This window comes from Neovison vison, chromosome 8 (genome assembly GCF_020171115.1).
Source record: "Neovison vison isolate M4711 chromosome 8, ASM_NN_V1, whole genome shotgun sequence".
NCBI classification, from domain to species: Eukaryota; Metazoa; Chordata; class Mammalia; order Carnivora; family Mustelidae; genus Neogale; species Neogale vison.
In genome coordinates, this window is record NC_058098.1 from 106,726,878 (window position 1) to 106,736,231 (window position 9,354).

A 9,354-nucleotide genomic window follows, 5' to 3' on the forward strand; every position below is an offset into this window, starting at 1 on the left:
GTAGAATCAGACTGCTCAAACACAGATCCACACCCATCTGAGCAATGGGCACCTTTTCACAAAAGCGTTAAGGTGCTCCAGTGGAGAAAGAAAAGTCTTTCCACAGATTATTCTGGAACACCTAGAAATCCACATGGTAAAGTGTGAACCTTGGGACTTGTATCTAGAGTAAAGAAAGAAATCTTTCAATTCAATAATTAAAAGACAAATAGCCAACTAAAAGATGGGCAAAGGATCTGAATAAACATTTCTCCAAAAAAAGATACACAAATGGCTAACAAGCACAAAAAAAGATGTTCAACATCATTAGCCATCAGAGAAATGCAAATCAAAACCACCATGAGATACGCCTTCACACACTGGGCTGACTACAACAAAAAAGACAGTTAATCCTTCTGTTGAGAAAGTGGAACCCTCATGTACTGTTGGTGGGATTATAAAATTATAAAATGAACTTGCAGCTTTTGGGAAACAGTTTGACAGTCCCTCAAAGTTTAAACATGGAAGTACCATATGACCTAGCAATTCCACTTTCTGGTATATACCCAAGAGAAATAAAAATATATCCCCACACAAAAATTTGTCCGGGAATATTTATAGCAGCATTATTCACAGTAGCCAAGAGTGGGGCAACCCAAATGTCAATCAACTGATGAATGAATTAAGAAAATTTAGCTTACGCATACAGTGGAATATTATTTGTCCTATCTGATCCATGATACAATATGGTTTTAATTTCTTTTCTTTTTTCTTTTACAGATTTCATGTATTTGATTTCTTTTCTTTTTTCTTTTACAGATTTCATGTATTTAAGAGAGAGAGAGAGAGAACACAAGTTGGGCAAGGAAGAGGGCAGCGGGAGAGGGAGAAGCAGGCTCCCCACGGAGCAGGCAGCCCAATGCAGGCCTCGATCCTAGAACCCCAGGATCATGACCTGAGCTGAAGGCAGCCGCTTAACAGCTGAGCCACCCAGGTGCCCTGGATTTAATTTCAAAAGCATTTTGCTGAGTGAAAGAACAGTCACAGTCCCAAAAGACCACATATCGCATGATTCCATTTGTATAAAATGTTCAAACTAGGCAAATCTACAGGGACAGAAAGTAGATTCGCCATTGCCAGGACAAGGGAAAAGGGGAAATGAGCAGTGACTGCTAAAAATACGGAGCATGTGTTTGGGGTGATAAAAGGATGAAATTGATTTTGGTAATTGTTGCACAACACGACACAGATGCTTGTATTCGAGTCCTCCAGACAACTAGGACCGACAGGATCTAGAGAGAGATTTCTACAAAACAGGAGATTTATTATAGGAATTAGCCCCCAATCTGCTGTCTACAGGCTGGAAAACCAGGATCACTGGTGGTGTAAGCCCCAGTATGAGCCCCAAAGCCCAGGGGAGCTAATGTGCCAGAGCAAGAGAAGAGGAGGAAGAAATTCATCCTTCCTCTGCCATGTGTGCTTTTCAATGGATTGGATCACGTCCACCAGCATGAGTGAGGGCCACCTTCTCAGTCTACTAACTTAATGCTAACATCTTCCAGAAATGCCCTCCTAGACACACCCCAAAATAACGTTTTACCAGCTACCTGGGTGTCTCTCAGCTCCGCCAACACATAAAATTCATCATGACAGTACCACAAACCATTGGATCGTACACTTTAACTGGTTGAACTGTGTGGCATGTAAAAGATGATATGCAACAAAGCAATTACAAAAGAAAAAAATCTGTGTCTCACCTCACATCACACATAAAAATTAATTCAAAATGGATCATAGACCTAACTATAAAAACTGAAGCTATAAAATATCCAGAAGAAAATAAGGAGACAATTTTGCAACTCTGTAAGAGGCCAAGATTCCGTACAACAATAATTGGATTTAAATTTTTGTTTAATTCTGTTCATCAAAATACCCTGTTAGAGAAATGAACAAGCAAGTTCCAGATGGGGAGAAAATATCGAAAACACTTCTATCTGACAGAAGAATTATACCCAGGTTACAGTCTGTATATCAGTAGTAAAAATCAGACCACTCAATTAAAATAAAGGCCAACAGACTTGAACAGCCACTTTATACTGAAAGATAAAGTACCAAAAAGCGCACAACATGGTGCTCGATATCATTCATGCAAAATAAAACCACAACGAGATACCACATCACCCCTCCAAGAATGGCTAAAATTTGAATACTCCTAATCCCAAATATCAGCGAGAAATTAAAACAACCGGTTAAAAAATGCGCAACCTGGGCGCCTGGGTGGCTCAGTGGATTGAGCCGCTGCCTTCGGCTCAGGTCATGATCTCGGTGTGGTGGGATCCGCCGGCGTCGGGCTCTCTGCTCAGCGGGGAGGCTGCTTCCCCTTCTCTCTCTCTGCTTGACTCTCTGCTTACTTGTGATCTCTCTCTCTGTCAAATGGGTAAATAAAATCTTTTTAAAAAAATGTGCAACCTTTTTGGAAAGCAATTTGTCAATTTCTGATAAAATGAAACACACACCTGCCACGAAACTCAGACACACCGCTCCTAGCAACTTACCCAAGAGAATGAAAAATAAGTGTCCGTGAGAAGACTTGTACAAAGGAATATTCACAACGGCTTCATTTATCAAATACGAAAACTGGAAATGACCTCAAAGCCCAGGAATAAACACTTGTGATTTATTCATCAGTTGGAATAGTTAGTGCTCAGCAAATGAAAAGATACATTCTACTGATTGCCTACAGCACAAGGATGACTCTCAGAAGCATTGTGTTGAATGAGAAATTGTCATTTCAAAGCAGCAAGCAGTTTTGTTTCGGGGGAAAATGAACACTTGGAAAGGCATTTGGGGCAGGCAGGTCTCTCGTCTGGGTGCAGAAAGGGGCCATTTGATTATGCATTTGCCAAGCAGAAACCATCCTCCAAAATAGGAGGCCTTGGAGAATGGTTCTGTGGGCAAAGTGAGCTGGAGAGGAAGGACCCTGTACGCTGCCTCCTTATGTTTTCTTCCTAAGTCAGTATCAGACTTCCCTGTGCCTTCAAAATGTTGCCGCTGCTGCTTCTGGGGAATCTGTATCTTAGAGAACCAACGGACCACAGGTCAAGTTTTTCTTTGGGACCTGAAAAGCCTCACTGAGTGGTTTTGGGGGAGACAAGTGCCACCTAAGCCTCACTGAGTGGTTTTGGGGGAGACAAGTGCCACCTAGTGGTACCAGCGCTGGAGAAATCCATGTTCTCTCCCTTGCTCTGAACCCGCTTGGACGCTTTTTGAGAACTGGACGCTCTGGAATTATCTGGAGAGATTGCCCTTGGCACAGACGCTGCTGCATAAGGAGAGGAGGGAAGTAAGCGGTCGAAGGTTTGGGGCTGAGGTTCTGATAGACACCAGTGCGGACCCCTTACTGGGTCAGCCCAGCAGTCCTGTCGGGGGCAGCCAGGGACTTTGGGGGAAGCTGGAACGGGACCGGACTCCCGGATCATGTGATTTGCCTTGTTTCCGCAGCCTGGAGACATCTGGAGACACTTGGGTTATCACATTATAAAGCCGGGTTTTATAGAGAGCTTTGATAGAGTACTTTTGCATACATTATTTAATCATGAAAACAACTCTGCCAAGTATTGCGATCTTGGTTTTTCAAATGAATCAAACGAGCTTCAGGAAACTTCAGTAGCCTGCTCAGAATTCTCCAGCTGTGATAGGGTGGAGCTGGACCTTCCTGAGCCTTCGGACTTCAGGTCTGGGCTTCCTGTTGCTAGGCGACCCTCTCCGCGGGGGAAGTGGCGCACCTGCCTCCTCCTCCCCCGCCCACTTGCGGCCGGCCCCGCCCCTCCGCTGACTGCACGCCCTGCCTCCTGACAGAGGGAGGAGGGCGTCTGGAGTGGGTAGAGAAGCCCTGGCAGTCCCCAGGCCATTTGCTCTGGTCTGAAAGCAATGGGACCTCTGCCCAAGAATCTGATGTTACGGACAACCGTAAAGTGAAAGCTCTGCCCTTTCTAGAACTCATGGGCCCTGTGCTTAGTGGAGCTCTTTGGTCTGTTTGGAAACGCAAAGGTAAGCCCTGGACCCACTTGCGGTGGAGGAAGGTCAGGAGATGAAAGCTCCTTTGCAGAAATGCGAGCATTGGGGGCCAGCAGCTGGAGAGTGGTGGGGAAGGGTCTTTACAGAAAGAGGGCCAAGAACATTGTGTTTGGCCAGGCCTTGGAATCCTGCCCTGTGGGGTGGAGAGGCCCGTGAATGTCTAGGACTGTGGTGTCTCCCACTCAGTTCCCGTTGTGGCTCCTGCTGCTCTGCTGTGACCCTCCATTCATTATCCAAACCCTTCTTTTTCTCCTCAGATGATTCCATCACACCCCTGAGACTTTTGTGGCTCTCAGAACAAAGACATAGAGGTGCCATTAGTAGCCTTGGGCCCCCATATCTACCCCAGGAGAAAGAGTAGTTGTTTTATGCCACACGAGAAAGGAGAGAAAAACTGGAATACACGTTCTAGCCAGGTAAAACCACTCCCCATTACCAGTATATATTTGAGCGGGTTTCTACTCCCGGCTGAACTGGCTGGGGAGCACTCTGGTTGTTTTCTCCAGCGCGAGGAACTGACATAGAGCAGGTGCTTGTTGAAGAAGACCGGTGAATTACTAATCAGGCACCTATGTGGGGAGATGTTCCTGCCTTAATGAAGCTTAAAATGTGGTAGGGCAATAGATTTAAGTGAGCAAACAAGCAAATATATAACACGTCAGAAAATAATCATGGCCAAAAAGAAAAATAAAGCCAGGTGTTCGGGGACAGCAAGTAAGGGTGATGCAGGTGGCTTTGGGGGGTGGGGGCAGGGGGTCGAATGCTGCCTTAGATGGGGGGCCACAAAAGACCGAATAAGGTGCCATTCATGCAGAAGCCTCAGGGAAGAAGAGGAAAGCAGCCCAGGGGATCTCTGGGGTAGAGCACTGGAAGAAGAGGAAGGAGTGAATGGGAAGTGCATAGGAAATGAATATGGTTGGCAATTTGTTTGCGATGAGTTTTCATCAGTTTCACGGAAGTAGCGGAGTGCTCTGGAGGTTGCAAAATGCAATACACCTTCAGGCATTCAGGGGACGGTTAAAACATGCACTTTTGGAAGGGCCCCATCAGTACTCTGCAATCAGGGCTCCGAGTCCCAGGGGGAACTGTCAAGAGAGCAGGGTACGGAGGGCTGGCACAGATGGTCCTTGGTGGCTTCACAGAAAACATGGCCCAGGAGCCTGGATATGAAGGTTGACTAGGAATTCGGTGGTGCTGAGGAAGACAGTGTGCACCCCAAAATTGGACCTGGGGTGCTGACACGGTAAATTTCAGAGCTTCCAAGCCCTGTTTATGCCTCAGGACAGAGACTGTGACACTGACCATCACCAGCCAGGCCCGGCGGGATCTAACCCCTGCCTACCTCTCCCTGTCCCTGTGCTTCGGCCACAGGCCTTCCATGAAAGGAAAGAAAACTTCCATGACTAATCAGGAAGACCGCCAAGGAGAAAGAAGTTTCCCGATGGTTCCATCAAGGCCCAAGGAAGAGTGTGCTTTGACTCAAAGAATTGGCTGTTCCCATCCCTTGGCAGGGAGACCGTCTGAACAGAAGTGGATAACAAGGTGTGGCAGCTTGAGGTCACTGGTCACTAGGATCTGGGAACTCTGCTCTGACTCCGAGATAGGATAGAGGCCGGATCCACTCCTCATTATAGTAAGTGTCTAGGCCTTTTTGTTTATCTGTCTTTTGTGAGCTCCATTAACCCTTTTCCAGCACATAAAAAAGGGCATGTGTCCCTGGCAGGCATGCCACTGGGGCTCCTGCCTTGAGTTCTGGTAGGCAGGGGCACATTCTTCCCAGGGAAGGGGGCGTGGAGGTAGTTCCATATGTCAATCAGCCTGCTACCAGGCCCTCAGCTGGAAACAGAACCACAGGAGTTGGATTTTCAAGCAGATACTAGAAGACCTTTGGAGCTTCTTGAGTCTCACCTTTTGCACGTTGGACATCCATGACAGACACCTTCCACCGCATATTTCATGCACTTCAAGAGGCAAATAGCTCAAACTAGGACCGCAGCTTGACTGAGAGACTGAGCGAGAATATAATTCCCTTGGTGTGAAATCCAGCTATTTCTCAGAGAGTTTTTATTAAAAAACCTAACTTTCACCAGCCTGAGAGCACGAACTGAACTAGTTACTGGCCTTCTCAAGGTTCTTTCCAGAACGAAGATGGAAGGTAGGCGTACAGGAGTCTCTTCAGTAAAATGCTGACCTCTGGTGGACATTTCTTGAACTGTTTTTTGGTTTGGTTTCGTTTGCTTTTTGGTTTGGGGTTGTTGTTGTTTTTAAAACCCAATTGACTTGACGCAGCAGAAGTCCCAGAGGCAAAACATTCTTTTGAAAGCTGAACGTCCCTCTCTTTAGGCTTCATCAGGTCTGAGGATATGAACCCCAAAACACATACTTCACTGTCTCTCCAAACTTTTCTGAGAGTTGGGTTTAATATCAAACATGCTAAGATTTTCTGCTCTGATTAGGGATTTCATAATTTTATGAAGAGAAAACACAAAATTATTTGGTTTCCCTGAGATCTGCGGAAATTTTATGCCAATTTAACATCTACTATTAGCATAATTTATGCCCCAAAAATGAAATTCAAAGTGTGTCTTAACCAGACTGAGAAAGTAGAAAACCTTTTCCTACCTTCAACTCAAATTGAAATATAGTCAAAATATACCACTGACTTGGTAAAGAGCCTCTCCCTGAAGGTAAGGACCATCTCCCTCCTTTGCATTTCCAGATGCCACCAGATGCGGCTCACTCTGAGGGAGCAGCTGGGAGGACTGGAATTCAGGAACCTTCTGGGTTCTTGACCTAGACATGCCCAGACCACCTGCAAACCAGTCTCTGGGGGTGGGGTCAGTTTTTGTTTTTTTTTTTAAAGCTCCACAGGTGAGGTGAATGAGAACCACAGACCTAGTCTCACCCCCTCCTTCTGTAAAGTGAGAACACCTCGGCCCAGAGAGGAGAGGGCTCTTGGCTGAGGTCACCCAGCTAGTTAGCAAGGAAATTCTGACTAGACTGTGAAAGCCTTAAAGACTGGAGCCCTGTACTTTCAGTTTCGAAGTTTCAAATGAACTCTTCCCTGCTCCTGTGGTCTGACAGCGCAGGCAGGCCTCCAAGAGACAGAAAAGGCCACAGTCCTCTCCAAAGCTTGCCCATCTTCCCCCCGCTGAGCTTTGTTCTCCCAGCCGAGCCTCCCGCCTCCCAGTCACCCTGACTGCCTCAAGCACAGATATGTCACTTTCACATGCTGCCCAGGCCAGCCTGTCCTGAGCCCTAGGCGGTTGATTTGTTCACAGCAGACCGTGACCTGTTAGCTCCAAAGCCCACCTGAAACCAAACTCAAATGTCTCCACAACCAAGTGCTTTAAACATCACCCAAACAAGCAAATTTGTAGCCATTTATGGCCAGCCTGCTTTGCATACCCCATGACACTGCTCCTAACATCTGCGAGCTGGGGATAAGCCCCAGGCCATAAAGACCCCAAGCTGCCCCTGTGCTTCGGAGCTCTCTGACCCAGAAATTCCTCACTGTGCTGCTGAGTGACATCACCTAGACACATGAGTCGTCCCACCCCCACCCCACCCCAAGTCCCCATGTCCTCCTAAGTAGCAACTCCCTACTACTGCTGGGGAGAGACTCTGAGGGCAGAAGCGCACCTGTCAAGGCCCCGCCCAGTAAAGCCCGGGTGCGCTGCTGCCACCTTGTGGCCGTTTCTTTTTCTTTGATGTGCTCCAAAATCTGCAACCTGCAACGCCCAGGGTTGTTTTTTTTTTTTTTTTGTATTTTGTTTGTTTGTTTGTTTGTTTGTTTTTTTCTAGGCTTCTTTCTAAAACAATCTGAGGGGTTTAAAGGGGCGGGGGGTGGGAGGTTGGGGGAACCAGGTGGTGGGTATTAGAGAGGGCACGGATTGCATGGAGCACTGGGTGTGGTGCAAAAACAATGAATACTGTTATGCTGAAAATAAAAAAATTTAAAAATAAAGTAAAAAAAAAAAAAACTTCTGTGGCCTAAGTTCCCTGTCTTCCCAAATTTTCTGACCCATGTAATACATGAGTTCCTACTGATATATCAATGGCCGATTCACTGCTTAATCCAATATCGATTGACCACCCTGGACATTCCAAGTGTTGCTTGAGGGACTTAGGATATGGCGTAGAACAAAACAGATCAAAATCCCTGAGTGAGCTGGTGATGTTCTAGAAGGGGCTTAAAGCTTTTCTTCGCTCTCTATTTTTAAAGATTTTGTTTATTTGTGAGAGAGAGGGACAAGCAGACTCCATGCTGATCGCCGAGCCCCACACAGAGCTCGATCTCACGACCCTGAGATCATGACCTGAGCAGAAACCAAGAGTCAGATGCTTCACCAACTGAGCCACTCAGGTGCCCCTAAAGCTTTTCCTCTCTTAAAGAACCCTTGAAGCCAGAGTAAGGAGGTCTTAAGAGGGGGGTTTTGGGTATCATCAGTGAGCTAGCGGGAGGGATGTTGAGCACATGAGTTGGGTTTATAACCATGAGAGTCGGTTTAACAAATGTTCCTGAGTTCATACACTGCACGAGCACTGCACTTTGAAGGAGACCTTCTTAAACTTGAACTTGCACTGAATCACCTGGGGACCTGCTTCAGAGGAAGATCCTAAGCTAGGAAGTCTGGCATGGGGCCTGGGGGGTCTGCCTTTTACTCCCAAATGCTGCTGCTGCTGCTGCTGCTGCTGCTGCTAATGATGATGATGATGATGATGATGATGATGATGATACTGATCTCGGAACCACACCTGGAGCAGCAAGGCTTTGAAGCAGATTCCTTTGAGCCCTGACTCTTAGAAAACAAGTGACAGTAATACGACCACAGTAATATGGCAAAGCTTCAGTCAGTCAGCTCCAGGCTTTCGCTATCACCTGCATTTAGAGAGGAGGAAACAGAGCCTCCAAGACATTAACTCGCTTGTGCGGGAGGGCACGTTGCCAACGGGAGAGCCGGAACACTCGAGAGCCTGTGCACTTGATTGTCTGCTCCCTTGCCTCTTACTTAGCTACGACCGGCTGCTTGATCCGATCGCATGAAGAGTCCGAACCCCAAGTTTCCCGTCTGTCAGCAGAGGGCAGGGTGGCGCTAGGGCCCCACAAGTGTTGTTGCTGTTGTTGCCATTAAGCCCTGAAGGGTTTTCTGCCCTGAACGACCCCTTTCGCAGGGACTAAAAATCTACCAGCTGCTGGGATCCTTCCCTGACGCACAGCACTGCTCCCATACGGGCTCATTTTATCCCACATCATCCCTGGGGAGCAGGTGTGTGGCTTCTTCCATCTTCCACGGG